Source organism: Schistocerca nitens, chromosome 2 (genome assembly GCF_023898315.1).
Source record: "Schistocerca nitens isolate TAMUIC-IGC-003100 chromosome 2, iqSchNite1.1, whole genome shotgun sequence".
NCBI classification, from domain to species: Eukaryota; Metazoa; Arthropoda; class Insecta; order Orthoptera; family Acrididae; genus Schistocerca; species Schistocerca nitens.
In genome coordinates, this window is record NC_064615.1 from 486,680,459 (window position 1) to 486,696,858 (window position 16,400).

Sequence of the window (16,400 nt, forward strand, 5' to 3'; positions counted from 1 at the left end):
ATACACGCAATGTTTGCGTGGTAGACTAATTATGGTATTATGGTGTACGTGTACGTGGAGACAGTTTGTGCGCAACAATCGCCACACACAGTGTAACTGAGGAGGAATAGAGGGTACAAGCCGGCATTCGCCTAGCCACATGGAACACCGCCATAAAAATCATCCACAGGCCGGCCGGCTCAGCGGACCTCGCCACTAATCCGCCGGGCGGATTCGTGCTGGGGACCGGTACGCCTTCCCGCTCGGGAAGCAGCGTGTTAGAGCGCACGGCTAGCCAGGCGGGCTACTCACAGCTTTACTTCCAACAGTACCTCAAGGTAGGAGATGGTACTAGTGGATTTACCGTTGTGGAGACGGGTCGTGAGTCGTGTTCGGGTAGCTCAGTGCGTGAGCACTTGCCCGCGAAAGGCAAAGGACTCGAGCAGTTCGAGTGTCGGTCCGGCAACAGTTGTAATCTACCAAGAGGTTCGCTGAACCTTCTGGCAGAAACTAAATTGTGAAATGCAGAGTAGTCTTGTGCATGTGAATGTAAATTTTATAGAAGCGAACTCCACAGCTACGTTTGGAGTAGGCCGGCTCCGTCTCTCCCTACAGCTCGCTCGGACTTGTTTGCGGGCAGGACAAGGGCAGGGAGGCGTGACGGCCGGCGACAGCGGTGGCGCTGGGCCGCTCTGATTGAGGCCTCCCGGCTGACACGGCGACTGACGGCAGCGCCGCGCGATGCGATGTGGGGGCTGCAAGAAACGGGCCGCGCCCGCCCTGGCTGACACACCGGCCGCTCCGCAGCGCAGCGCCGCATGCATTTATTCATGGCGCCAGTCGCTGGTGCTGGCGCTCGTGGGCGGAATCGCCGCGGCGCGGCGTGGCGCTACTACCCGTGCTGCGCTCCCATAACGGCGCGCCTGGCTTCTTTCTGCACGCACCACACGGACAAAATGAGATCGCCACAGCACACGTATTTGTCAGTCGAGATTTCTTTATTCCATCAGCATTTCATTGACTGTAGCGCTGTAAGACTTCGAAGAGTTACCATCGATAGCTGATGGTTAAAGCCTCTTTCCTTCAAATGGTTCAAATGGCTCTGAGCACTATGGGACTTAACAGCTGAGGTCATCAGTCTCCTAGAACTTAGAACTACTTAAACCTAACGAAACTAAGGACATCACACACATCCATGCCCGAGGCGGGATTCTAAAAAATGGCTCTGAGCACTATGGGACTTAACACCTGAGGTCATCAGTCCCATAGAACTTAGAACTAATTAAACCTAACTAACCTAAGGACAGCACACACGTCCATGCCCGAGGCAGGATTCGAACCTGCGACCGTAGCGGTCACGCGGTTCCAGACTTAAGCGCCTAGAACCGCACGGCCACCACGGCCGGCGCGGGATTCTAACCTGCGATCGTAGCGGTCGCACGGTTCCAGACTGAAGCGCCTAGAACCACTCGGCCACACCGCCTCTTTCCTTCCTAGAGTTTACAGCGTCATTTATGGGCTATACCGTTTTCGTGATTTGCCAGGTTTATTTTATTTCATATTCGTGGTCTGGTTCTCTTCTTGTCACATTGTCGCCAGTTAACCTAATAGAGGGAAGTCATTAGTTTGTGAATCGTGTAAAACTTCTTTCGTCATCGTATTTTTAGTGTCTGTGTCTCACATTTCCTGTGAAGGCGACAGGGGATCCGCCCAACATTTGTCGAAACGAACGTGGAAACAGTACAGTGTTCTTTATGACGTATACACTGTCGGAAAAAAAGTTAGTACACCTGGACAGACGCACGTATAATGATAACGGTTTCAATGACGTCCGTGAACAAATAATGTAGTAGCATAGCTACCTGGCCGGCCGCTGTGGCCGAGCGGTTCTAGGCGCTTCAGTCCGGAACCACGCTGCTGCTACGGTCGCAGGTTCTAATCTTGTCTTGTCTTGTCTTGTGTGATGTCCTTAGGTTAGTTAAGTTTAAGTAGTTCTAAGTCTAGGGGACTGATGACCTCAGATGTTAAGTCCCATAGTGCTTAGAGCCATTTGAAGCATTTTGAACCGTAGCTGCCAGACGTCATCTGTACCTACCCTTTAATGGGGAATCCTCACTATTGGAGGGCTCAGTGTGGTGCAAATAACGCAACCCTGCCAGGGAGACACAATCGTGCTCGGAGAGTGTGAAAGGACTTCCGAGTGGCAGGATGGTGCTTTGGGAAAATTACCACACAAATTGTACTAGCTGCCTCAGTTGTACAACGATGCTGATATTGGTGGTCACGTGAACATTCTCACACCCGGAGACGAGGTTCTGGACGTTCACGCAACGCAGACGGCCGCAAGAGTCGTGCAGCTACCACAGCACAGATAAACGGGCTTGTGAGTCCGCGAACTATTTATTAGCAGTCTTCCATTCACGCCACAGCATCGACTAACACGGTTCGACTGATGCCGTCAGAGGATCACTTTGAAGATGGAATGGCGCGCCGTGGCCTGCAGCGATGAAAGCAGATTCCGCCTGCTCGCAAGTGACGGTCGTTTACGAGTACGACGTAGACGTGGTGAAAGCCGCCTTACAGAGCGCATTCGTCCAAGACACACTGGACGCACCCCAGACCTTATGGTTTCGAGTGCGATTAGCTACAACTCTCGTTCGAGTTCGGTGTTTCTGGTGCGGACTCTAACGAGCGCTCGGTGCGTGCAGAATGTTGTTAGCGCGTTCTTTTGCCGTTCTAGCAACAGGAATTTGAGGTGGTGTTCCAACAGGATAACGCTCGCCCACACCATCCTGAAACTTAACGCGCTCTATAAGACGTGCAGAACTTCCCTGGCCAGCACGACCTCCAGACTTGTCTCAAACCGAGCACATGTGATTTGTGATGGGACGAGAAGTGATACGCGCTGTTCGTCAACCAGCAACTCTTACAGAACTTACATCTTACATCTGTACGATCGACTGGATGCCACAGTCAGCACCAGCATTCCCGTCCGTAGAGGCTACACCACGTACTAATATGGATGTTTCAGCACGGGTCGGCCGGCCGGAGTGGCCGCTACGGTCGCAGGTTCGAATCCTGCCTCGGGCATGGATGTGTGTGATGTCCTTAGGTTGGTTAGGTTTAAGTAGTTCTAAGTTCTAAGGGACTGATGACCACAGCAGTTAAGTCTCATAGTGCTCAGAGCCATTTGAAACATTTCAGCACGGGTCGATACCCGCCACCTCAGAACCGCTTGTGCTATCGATCTGTAAATGTAATCATTTCATGTACTCCATATGCACTGTTGCAACAATACATCTTGAGTGAATTAGAAACCTCTAAATGATGATGACGCTGTCGCATAGCCACGCGGGATTAGCCGAGCGGTCAGGGCGCTGCAGTCATGGACTGTGCGGCTGGTCGCGGCGGAGGTTCGAGTCCTCCCTCAGTCTTTGTCCTTAGGATAATTTAGGTTAAGTAGTGTATAAGCTTAGGGACTGATGACCTTAGCAGTTAAGTCCCATAAGATTTCACACACATTTGAACATTTTTGATGTCTCATACTCCTTCACAGAGCGTAGGGGAACGATGCGGGAGACACGCACCGCTCTACTAGGCAAGTCCTACTGGAGGTGGTTTGCCATTTCCTTCCTCCGACCGCAATGGGGATGAATAATGACGATGAATACGACACAGTAACACCCAGTCATCTCGAGGCAGGTGAAAATCCCTGACCCCGCCGGGAATCGAACCCGGGACCCTCTGCTCGGGAAGCGAGAACGCTACCGCGAGGCCACAAGAGACGGACAAACCTCTAAAAGGGTGTAATAATCTTTTTCCGGCAGAAGAGACAAGATCCTACGAAGAACTGCGAGCTTCGTCAGGGGATCGTTTAGATGGCACGTGAGTGCTACATAAATGTTTGACACGCGCCACTGGTAGACGCTAAAAGAGAGGCGTTGCGCATCACGGGATGGTTTGGTACTGCAAGTCCGAAAGAGAAAGTGGCGGGAAGTAGCCAGACAACCCATTACTTCCTCCCGCAAACGCCTTGCGAGATGACCACAGCGAGAAAATTCGAAAACTTTGAGCTAATACGGCGGTCCACTGACAATCATTCGTCCCACTCGCTATTCGCGAAGAGAAAACGGAAGGGGCTATCTGATAGTGAGACCAGAAATATCCTACGCTACACACCGTCAAGTGACTTCCGGATGTAGATGAAGATGTATTTTTAGCATAAAATAACTGATAGAGAATTGAATGTAATTCAGAGACGTATATATCGTTTGTAGATTATGAAAAAGTTTTTGAGAAATAGACACCTATTACCGGACCCTACGGAAAAAGAGGCTTTTCAGCGCGTATAATTACCTCTGTAGAAACACTTTAACAAAGAGACAAAAATTTTAGTCGAAGATGGAGGTAAATTGTCTAAACACTTAACGACCTAAAAAGTTAGACAAGGGTGTGGCCTGTGTCGACCGATTTACAGCAACTACGTAGACGAGCTATTCCGGGCTTGGAAACAAAGTAACGCCTACAGCATAGAGGTCAAAATGGAGAAATGTTTCAAATAACGTTCGCAAATGATAAATAATAATTCAAAAAATTGAAGACAGCCTTCAACGAGCCTGTTACAGCCTTAACTTGTTGGCTTCTAAATATAACATGAACATCTCCACCAATAAAACAAAGATTATGGGATTCGAGAGGAAATCGCCTGTAAGATCTAAAATTGCAATAAATAAAGTAATTATAGAACAGGTAACCCACTTTCAGTATCTCAGCTGTGGGACAGACGGTAATTTCGACATTCATAACAAGATCCTAAAATTTAACATAACCTGTGGAGTAATTAGCAACACATTGGAAGAAATCCACGAAAGAGTTTACACAATTACGCAAACTTATGACAGTGTCTACTATGCTCTGTGGATCTGAAACCTGAGTTGGCAGGCAAAAGGATATGAGCAGAATCCAGGTCGCTGAAGTAGGATTCCTCTAACCTGCTCTTACAGCTCAAAATTCCTCTAACCTGCTCTTACAGCTCAAAGTGTAATGCGACAACTTGCGCGAAAGGCCAGTAAACCAGCCGCGGATGGAAGGACCACTGGTCTGTTACACCGAGCAGCCTGAGAGTTGCTTCTAGACAATTTTCCACCCCAGTTTAGGCAAATTATGTGCTGGTTCCTAATTTTTGCGTGGCACAATACGATACACAAACAATTCAAATACGACAGCACACAGAACGAAGTTTACGCGATTCAGACACAGATGGCGCGCACGCTAGGTTAACTGGTGACTGTGGCGACAGGAAGAATATCTGGCCAAAAACGTAAAATAAAGTAAATCTGTCAAATCACAAATAAATAAATAAACACTAGGCAGTATAGTTTATGATTATTGCCAACAGATTTGTTTGTTTCCAAGCTAAATTTTTTTATCTGTACATATTATAATGTGAATTTATGTATGTACATATGTTCCTCATTTCTTCCTAAACCACTGGATCGATTGAAACCAAATTTGGTATACGTGTTATTTACTGTCAAACAGGTGGGGATGGAGAAGAAATGTAGCACAGGGAGCGCGAATACCAAGACTTCACTCATCCAGTACTTGAGAACGAGAGCACTTGGGGACTTGCAAACACTTTAAAGATAATTTCAAACCTTTACGAAACATTTTCTCGGGGACAGGACCATAGAATGATGAAACGAAAAAAGTTTATCGCTTAATACATTTTCACTGTTCATGCAGTAAAACTGCCGCATCAGGCGTGACGTGTTAATTTATTACTTCTTTACTACTAACTATATTCGCAACACACCTTGCAGGTAGTACTTACATGTACACTGAATATACCTGCAAAATCAAATCGTTGTACAATACATAGGTCAGAAAGTAAGGCGTCATAAACACTGAGATGCGTGAAAGCGAAACTGCGGGAAGAAATTCGCTAGAAATACAAGTGAGATAAAAAAATATGTGTGAAATATGTGAAATATACTGTACACAACGCGCATATTCAGGTTAAACCACACATAAAAGACTACTCTTAAACCTCTGGCTCAATTTCAACGAAACTCGGTACGCATTTTACTTACTATCGGGAAAGAAATACTGTGGTAATGAGAACCAGAAACCCCGCTGTTGCGGCGGAGGGAGGGACAGGAGTGATAACGTGGAGAGAGAAAGGGGAGAGGAAGAGATAGACAGACAGAGAGGGCGAAAGAGGAGATGGAGACAGATAGGGGGAAGAGGGGACGGACAGAGAGAAAGGCAAGGGGGAAATGGACTGAGAAAGGGAAGAGGATGGGACGGAGAGAGGTGGGGGAGGAAGATATGGACATAGAGGTTAGGAGAGATTGGTGGGAAGCAGACGGAGAGAGAGAGAGTGAGAGAGAGAGAAGGGGGGGAGGGGAAGGATAGCAAATAGACAGAGAGAGTGGCAGGAGGAGATGGACAGAGAGTGGGGGGTAGAGGAGGTCGACAGAAAGAAGAATGGATAGAGAGGGCATTGGAGGAGACAGACAGAGGGAGAGACGATGGACCAATAGAACTGGAATAAATACGTAGCTGGGCAACGCCGGGCACTCTGCTAGTTTTCAATAAACGTCCTCAAGGCCAAGATTTACACCAAAAAACACATACTTCGTTTTACTTATTTTTTCTTCATATTTCCCTAGACGTAGCTCAAGAGAAAGAAAATGAATATAGTAGTCCATTTCAACTGACTACTTTGATCCATCTCCTTGTTGTCAAGTGGGCAATAACAACAACATTTTCCCAGGAATTCTTTCACCAGTGGTGGAATCTAGTGAGAGCTGATTTCACACCTATGTTGGCAGACACCCACAGTGTGAAACCTCCCGGAAAGTATTTGGGTAACGGTCGCTGTGCGCCTCAACGCTAAAGCTCCCGCGCCCGGCCGAGACAGTTGCGCTGCAGGCCGCAGTAAGTGGTGCCGACATTTGGCTGGAGGTGAGTGCCCCCCGGCCGGCGGCCGCTGCGCTGGTCCCGCAGCCACGCCGCGGCACTGCCTGTCTCGCTAACATGTTTAACGGCGCCAGCACGGAGAAAGGCGTAATTACCCGCGCCGGGAAGCACCGCCAATTACGTAAAAAGTGGGCCGCACTGCCAAATAGCCCCCTGTCTGCGGCGGCTTTCGGTGGCCCGTTGACTCTGACGCTAGCCCGTTTAAGTCAGTACCGGGCCTGAGGGCAAGGCGTGATTCCTTGATTGGGGCGGAGCCTTGTGTCGTGTGAATTTGGAACTTCAACATATTTCGACAAAACTTGAATGAATTTTTCGCAACTCACCAATACTGTACACTTTCACTTCCAAACTACGCCCGAGCAGGCGTCGGAAGGCCCAAAGGTACCGACTGACCACCGTGTCGTCCTCAGCCGATAGGCGTCTCTGGATGCGGATATGGAGGGGCTTGTGACTAGCTTGCCACTTTCCCGGCCGTTATCAGCTTTCGTGACCGGAGCTGATACTTTTGAATCAAACAGCTCCTCAATTGGCCTTAACAGGCTGAGTGCATCCCGCTTGTGAACAGCGCTCGGCAGACCCGGGGGGTTACCCATCCAAGTGCTAGCCTAGCCCGACAGTGCTTAACTTCGGTGATCTGACGGGAACCGGGTTTAGCACTGCAGCAAGGCCGTTGGTCCTTTCATTTATTACGGGGAATAGTAACTCTCGCTCAGTGACATCGGTATTTGTACAGGGTGCCAATTATTGAACTATATGAAAAAAACGTAAATTAGTTACAAACTACGGCGTGCACACACTGTATTCCATATGTAAAAGTCACTACAGATATTCCGATTTAGTTTATGACATGTTCGATATGCTTGTCGTCATTGGCGATGATGTGGCGCAGACGAATAGCGAAATTCTGCATGACCCGCTGAAGTGTCGGAACATCGATGTTGTCGATGATCTCCTGAATGCTGTTCTCAGCTCACTAATGGAAAAATGCCGTGTGATTAGGGCCTCCCGTCGGGTAGACCGTTCGCTTGGTGCAAGTCTTTCGAGTTGATGCCACTTCGGCGACTTGCGTGTCGATGGGGACGAAATGATGATGATAAGGACAACACAACACCCAGTCCCTGAGGGGAGAAATAACCGACCTAGCCGGGAATCGAACGTGGGCTGTTAGGTATGACATTCCGTCTCGCTGACCACTCAGCTACGAGGGGCGGACAGCTCAGTAATGATTTTGGGGTTATTGCTCAACACATAGTGTTTAATATAGCCCTACAAAAGGGAGTCGCAGTTTTTTAGATTCAGAGAATATGGCGGCCAATCGAGGCCCGCGTCAGTGGCCTCTGGGTACCACAGAGCCAGATTGCGGTCCCCAAAGTGCTCCTCCAGGACGTAAAACACTGTCCTGCTTAGATGGTTGAAGTCCGTCTTGCACGAACTACATCTTGTCGAAATGAGTGGGGATGAAATCATCTTCCAAAACCTTCACGTACCTTTCGGTAGTGACAATGCCATCAAGGAATATCGCACCGATTATTCCATGACTGGACATTGCACACCACACAGTCAGCCGTTAAGGGAATAGAGACTTCTTGATCGCGAAATGCGGATTCTCAGTTCCCCAAATGAGCCAATTTCGCTTATTGACGAACCCATCCGAATGGAAGTGGGCTTCGTCGCTAAACCAAACCGTACTAATTACCATCATGTCCCGAGGCCAACCGTGCAGTTTGAACGTCCTAACACAAACTGTACAGAATTTATGACGATTTAATTCATATAATTCAATAATTGTCATCCTGAAATTAGATAATGGGAAGTGAGCTTTCCGAACGATATGAAGGAAGAAACATGTGTCGTCGACACAGTAGATACTTAATCCTGTGATTACCACGTGCAGCACTAGCAACATTAGTTCAAAGGCTACTTTATACAGTTCAGAGGTTTGGACTTGCACTGGAATAATTATGAGATTTTATGAATTTTTACACTATCTGCTATAGTCTTACAGCAACGAGGCAAATTTAGAATCGACAGAAATCCAAGGCTATACATTGAAATATAAACTGCTGGATTTACGACAAACTACACAGTGAAAGTCCACCCGAAGTGCTAACATCTAAGTGACAATGATTTCAAACACTGCACTTTGAATCACCATGTGTTGGGTTTTCAGCAAATCACAAAGTTTGGTCTAGGTCTGCTGGAAACGCTGACCGTTCTGACAAAAGCCGTACACTTTTGATTAAAACTTCACATTTTGGGTTTAAAGCAAATGGTAAAGTGGCTAGAATCCTCTAGTAATACATTAGTGAAATGGATTTCGTATTCCACTACAGTCAAGTGCTGAAGAAGTGCAGGTATTAAACCCACCGTTGCACGCAATCTCGCACGGTACGGCGGTGCTGAACTCCTGTGGCAGTCCTTCGGCACTCAAAGGTTTAATGTGTGTTGCTGTTTCGAGGAGCTGACTACAGTGTAGTGGAGATCAGCGATATAACGTTCCTTTTGGAACAGAAATTGTTTAAGCTTGTGAAACGTCCTACGCACAAACACGACTTTCCGTGTCATCCTGGCGGCGTGTAAGTGATCTTCTCAATCTTGGTGTCCTTACTCTATCGCTCGTTTCAGCGAAATCAGTCAGCGGCAGTGGACGTCCCGTTTACCACAGAGGCGGCCTCGCACTCCGAAAGTAACCAAAATCGGGGAATTCCCCCGACAGTCTCACAGATATTGGCATTCACAGACGTTTTTAGCAGTTCATCGATCGCATGCCGAAGTGTGTGGAGTCAGATGATCATACGTCGTAGGCGACCACCACTAGCTGGACATATTCGGCAAGTACGAACGCCAGCAAGCTTCAGACGCGTTTCAGTTGCGGCAGAGCTTGTGCACAAAAATTCTGGCGGATCGCAAGAAGACATCAGGAGTAAACTGCTCGTTCACTGCCTCTGAAACGACCGATTTCGATTGAACATTGAGAGTAAGGCTCGAAAAATAGTCGCATGCTAAACTGCCGCAGCAAAGAGTTCATTTGTGATGCGGGCATTCTCATTTACTTTACGAAGAATTATATTTTCTCACGTGTCGGCCCTGGTGGTTAATGTTAAAACCCATGCCTGAAAACCGAGTCTGAATCCCGGTCGGGGCGCTGAATACTTCAGTCCGTCTTTGAACAAGCCTTAACATCTCAATAGGAAGGAAGTAACGGATTTTAGAATTTAACGTCCCGCCGTCATTAGAGACGGCATATCTCAATAATGTGAAGATTCACCAGAAACTATACGTGGTTCCGAACCACGCTAAGCTGCTGGCCACATCTCCACTGTACGATTACTGAAGTAGGTTCGCAGGTCGGCGAAGCGGCGTCCGATTGAAAGCCTTGCACCAGTCCAGTCTTACGTAGTGGGACAGACGCTAGACCGGAGAACGCACTACTTACACGGAGATGTATTAACAGTTGTACTTCTCGCATGTCAGCCACCAGTGGAATAGAAAAATTCAAATGGCTCTGAGCACTATGGGACTTAACATCTGAGGTCATCAGTCCCCTAGAACTCAGAACTACTTAAACCCAACTAACATAAGGACATCACACACATCCATGCCCGAGGCAGGATTCGAACCTGCGACCGTAGCGATCGTGCGGTTCCAGACTGAAGCGCCTAGAACCGCCCAGCCACGCTGGCCGGCGGAATAGAAAGGACGTAAAATAGAAAATGACGGACCTCTGTCAAAAATTAATATCTTGGTGTGCGGAACACTGACGTAGAGCGCAGTGGGCTACTTACATCGCGAATCAATTGTAAGTAGGCTGTTTAGGTTCTTATATTGGTAACCTATGTAAGTAGACTGTTTAGGTTCTTATATTGGTAACGCCACCGCCACGTAGCGCTCTGTATGAAAATCACTGGCTTTGCTGTGTGCAGTCTGTGGCTGGGTGGCATTGTTGGAATTTGCTATTGTCGTGTTGGGCAGTTGGCTGGTAACAGCGCGTAACGTTGCGCAGTTAGAGGTGCACCGCCAGCAGCGGTGGATGTGGGGAGAGAGATGGCGGAATTTCATTTGCTAACTATGCCTATCAGTAGTTAGTGCCTTCAGTAGTTTGAATCTTTTATTTAGCTTGCAGTAGTGGCGCTCGCTGTATTGCAGTAGTTCGAGTAACGAAGATTTTTGTGAGGTAAGTGATTTGTGAAAGATATAGGTTAATGTTAGTCAGGGCCATTATTTGTAGGGATTATTGAAAGTCAGATTGCGTTGCGCTAAAAATTTTGTGTGTTAGTTTAAGCACAGTCATGTATAATTTTTCTACGGGGACGTTTCACAATGTCTTCGCGTATCTTCGTAACACATTACACCGGCTGTGCTGCAATGAATGCGACAACAGCTAGTGGGGAACACTTTTTTTTAGCCATTAGAGGTAGAGTGCATTCTGCCTGAATGAGCAAACATGGCCCATCAGTTTCCCGGTCTGTGAGGAGTGTCGCAGCAGAAATGAAGTTGGGCCGCATTAGAGTCGCATACTGTTAGTCTGCTGAGCGAGCGGCCCCGTCGCTTTATCTGGGAGCGGCCGCCACCGGCCGCCGCTGCTGGCCGCCTGCCCGCAGTTCACGGGCGTTCGTTGGTCGCGCTGAGTCAAGGGGCGCGACCGCCACGCGCCAACCCTTCTGTCCCTCTGCGGGCCCGGCCCCTGCCTACCATCCCCTACCTAGTGCCACGATGTTACTATGGCTCAATCTGCATCCCACTACTCCTCTCCTATATCAGGCACTTTATTTATTTCTCTATTTATTGCAAATTTAAAGACCTATTCAGAATGAGATTTTCGCTCTGCAGCGGAGTGTGCGCTGATATGAAACTTCCTGGCACATTAAAACTGTGTGCCAGACCGACACTCGAACTCGGGACCTTCGCCTTTCGCGGGCAAGTGCTCTACCAACTGAGCTACCCACGCACGACTCACGCGCCGTCCTCACAGCTTTACTTCTGCACCAGTACCTCGCCTCCTACCTTCCAAACTGTACAGAAGATCTCCTGCGAACTTTGCAGAACTAGCATTCTTGAAACAAAGGATATGCGGAGACATGGCTTAGCCACAGCCTGGGGGATGTTTCCAGAATTAGATTTTCACTCTGGTTCAAAATGGCTCTGAGCACTATGGGACTTAACATCTTAGGTCATCAGTCCCCTAGAACTTAGAACTACTTAAACCTAACTAACCTAAGGACACCACACACATCCATGCCCGAGGCAGGATTCGAACCTGCGACCGTAGCAGCCCCGCGGTTCCGGACTGCAGCGCTAGAACCGCACGGCCACCACGGCCGGCGATTTTCACTCTGCAGCAGAGTGTGCGCTGATATGAAACTTCGCAGGAGAGCTTCTGTAAAGTTTGGAAGGTAGGAAGCGAGGTACTGGGGCAGAAGTAAAGCTATGAGGATGGCGCGTGAGTCATGCTTGGATAGCTCAGTTGGTAGAGCACTTGCCCGCGAAAGGCAAAGGTCCCGAGTTCGAGCCTCGGTCCGGCACACAGTTTTAATCTGCCAGGAAGTTTCTTAAAGACCTATTACCTGACATTTTACACTGAAGCGCCAAAGAAATTGGTATAGGCATGCCTATTCAAATACAGAGATATGTAAACAAGCACTACACGGTGCTGCGGTGGCAACGCCTTTATAAGACAACAAGCGTCTGGCGCAGTAGTTAAATCGGTTGCTGCTGCCACAGTGACAGGTTATCAAGATTTAAGTGAGTTTGAACGTGGTGTTATAGTCGGAGCACGAGCGATGGGACACACCGTCTCTCCGAAGTAGCGATGAAGTGGGGGTTTTCCTGTACGACCATCTCAAGATTGTACCGTGTATATCAGAAATCTGGTGGAACATCAAATCTCCGAAATGGAGAATACCTCATGAATCAATGGACCCTGCATGTCAGCAGGGGACTGTCCAAGCTGGTGGAGGCCCTGTAATGGTGTGGGGCGTGTGCATTTGGAGTGGTATGGGACCCCTGATACATCTAGATACCACTCTGACTGGTGACACGTACATAAACATTCTGCCTGATCAGCTGCATCCATTCATGTCCATTGTACATTCCGACGGACTTGGACAATTCCAGCAGGACAATGTGACACCCAATATGTCCAGAATTGCTACAGAGTGCTCCAGGAGCACTCTTCTGAGTTTAAACACTTCCCTTGGCCACCAGACTCACCAGACTTGAAAAGTATTGGGCATATCTGGAATGGCTTGCAGCGTGAAGAGATCTCCATCCACCTATCTACCTCGTGTTCTTACGGATTTATGGACAGCCCTGCAGGATTCATAGAGTCAGTTCCCCCCCCCCCCCCTCCAATACTGCTTCACTGCTTCAGACTGTAGTCGAATCCATGCCTTTCTTTGCCGCGTCACTGGGAGGGGTAGGGCGGAGGGCCAGCGCTCCGGCCGCCGTTTTACACCCAGGAGGGGACGCCGGTACTGATCTGAGTTTCAGTGGGCCTGAAGCTGCCCCGAAGGGAGTGGAACGAGGAGAAATCCGCTCTATTACCCGGGATTGAGCCCGTGACTTTGAGAGACACACCGTACTGCTCTATCCGCTCGACCGCCGCGGCCTCTACAGTAGGGTACCGCTCACACAATGTCGAATGCGTTTCCTCGTCTCGGCACCTTGGGCCTTCGACCACCAGCAACGTAGGGCGCATCTTTGACACTGCTAGCCTCTCGTGCTGGCGAAACGTCAGAGAAATCACTGAACGCTCGAAGGCAGAAGATCGCGAGACGAACGCCAACAGACGGCGCGTCAGGAAGTGGGCGTCGAATCATCAACAATTTGGTATGATGGTCGTTAATTTTTTTCCACCGTATTTTTTTGCAAAAATAACTGATGCATTTGCTAAATGTGAGAGCAACGATTGCCATATGTGCAGATTCAGTCCCATTATATGTCACTTACACGGCAATGGGGGCGAAATTGCAAAGTGACGGTGGCATACGCCTTTACATATAGCACATTTACCGGATATTACTGCGAAGTTCCATCGAACCATTAATACCTCTTTACCTCCTTTTTTTAAAGAACTTCAAATACTGACCATAGCTATCATTGTAATTAAAGGTCCATAGCTGCTTCAATAACTCTATAGATAAAAAGTTACGGGTATTAATTAAGAAGGAAATATTCGTAATGTGTGCGACTATAGGATCCAATGGTCTCGATACTTGAGTCTTCAGCGCCAAAAAGTCTCATCCGTTTGTATGCTGTCACTTGTCGGAAGTATTGTTCTCAAATCTGTAATTGTTTATGAAATATTAAGGCGTAAATACACGTTGGGTGCCTTGTGTATAAAATGACTAGAGTGATTTGAGTTACCGTGTAAAAGACAAACTGAATGATTTTATATTTGTGCTGATACATTCAGCCGTTAATATAGAATTCAACTATAAGTGGTTTTGCATATTAAGACAGGGACACCAATCACTTAATACAGTTTATGAAACGTAGCCTGTATTCCACTCGCTAGTCCTGTGAACGCATACAGTGGATTATCTAATGCCATTTGCCGTATCTGTTAAAGTGGAACGACACTATTTACCTACAAAGATAACACTTTTGGGAGATTGTTATCTCTGCATCGTTGTGATAACTATGTCTGAAAGGCGTTCCCAGACGGTAGTGCTTTCTGTTTATACTGAAGATACGCCGAGATTGCGGGCAGACCACCAGCGCTGCGAGGACAAAGCGCCACCACACAGCCTCACTCGCTCGATGCGTGGCTTTCTGTCTAATGCGGGAGCCTCAGCGTCTAGTGTGAGCAGTGAAAAACCGTAATACGTGGAGTCCTAGTAGGTCCAAATGGCTCTGAGCACTATGGGACTCCAAGTAGGTCCCTCCACACTTCTATAGCATTGCAGAGAGCAGCAAAAGCACTGTATTTATACCCCACAATGAAGCAAAATAAAGTAAAAAACCGTTTCATAGAACACTCATTTATTGAACCAGTTTTACTAGTCAATGAACTAAGGAGTAGGTATTGGTTTCATTTGCGTGCTGGATTTCGAACAGGGTCTCTATGGTTTTGTTCACATACGCTCTTAACCTGTCAAGGCAAGCAAACTGCCTGTTGGTATTGAACTGGCAGAGTATCTTCTGCTATTTTATGCACAGACGCATATATCTGTTCCTCGTTGTCATTTACAGTAACGCCTGAAATCGGCCAGCTTCCTGACACGAAGTCCTTCCACTGATCTCGGCCGGCCGGAGTGGCCGTGCGGCTCTTGGCGCTACAGTCTGGAGCCGAGCGACCGGTCCGGTCGCAGGTTCGAATCCTGCCTCGGGCATGGATGTGTGTGATGTCCTTAGGTTAGTTAGGTTTAATTAGTTCTAAGTTCTAGGCGACTGATGACCTCAGAAGTTAAGTCGCATAGTGCTCAGAGCCATTTGAACCACTGATCTCGGTTCTGAAAGTAGGATGATTCTTTGACGTTACACGTTGTTTTGCTAAGGCAACAATTGTGAACATTTGATAAAAGGAACGATCACTGAAGGCAGTAATGAAGTAGATATCTCGTATCTCCACAGGCGAGAGGTATTTCATCAGCCTCTACGGTCTATGCAAGCTTGGAAAGGAAGTCCGTGTCGCAGAGAATTTTTTACGCTGTTAATCAGTCACCAGTTTTTCATTAATATTTTGCGTTGTTGTGTTGGACTACTGGGCTTAACCGCTAATAGCTGTTATCTGTACCTCTGTGATATGCAAAATATGAAGCTGCAACCTGCTAACATTCCGAATCAAACGAAACACCTCACGAGCCCGGAAATTTCTGGTTGGCCACACTTCTATATTGTTCCAATGTTAGATGTTACTAATAAGAATCTAATGACTGAAATAGTTATACTGAGAATGAATTCATGTCGAATACTTCCTTCTGTTGTACTGGAACAGCCTAAGCCGCTGAACCACAAACAGTATCCAGCTATTGACAATTCCAAACTGTAAGACCATTTTTAAGTTTCTTTTCAACTAGTTGCATAGTTGTAGTAAGGTATGTAAATGACTAGCTGTTACTGTCACTTTTCGGTATCACCGCAGCACTATCTTCTGACAAGGAAGCTTGTGGTTTCATGCAAAACGTGTCAAGTGTGCAATCTAGGTATTAGCCACCTGCGTACTTAGCACAACAAGCAAAAAAGTCTTTTTCTTGAAGCGATGACGTTCATAGTAGCTGCACGAGGGGCGTTCAATGAGTAATGCAACATTTTTTTCTAAGGCAATTTCGTCTGAAGAAATGCGGTATTGTTGGGCGACGTCGTGAAATATTCCCGTTTCAGCCCCTATAGATTCATGAAGTTCCCATAGGTGGCGGCACTATACGTAGCATTCAAAATGGCGTCTGTAACGGAAGTGCGTCCGTCCCAAGCAAAGAGCTGTCACTGAGTTCCTA

The 16,400-nt window shown here is 47.6% G+C and overlaps 1 protein-coding gene and 1 non-coding gene across 2 annotated transcripts in view; one reads left to right on the forward strand and one right to left on the reverse strand.

Annotated features, from left to right (window-relative positions):
• LOC126236429 (protein dimmed-like) overlaps positions 1-16,400 on the reverse strand; it is a 281,430-nt gene that overhangs the window by 175,228 nt on the left and 89,802 nt on the right. The gene's annotated exons all lie outside the window — the stretch shown is intronic.
• On the forward strand, positions 12,412-12,486 carry Trnas-cga (transfer RNA serine (anticodon CGA)). Its single transcript has one exon. It is a non-coding gene; the product is annotated as a tRNA-Ser (tRNA).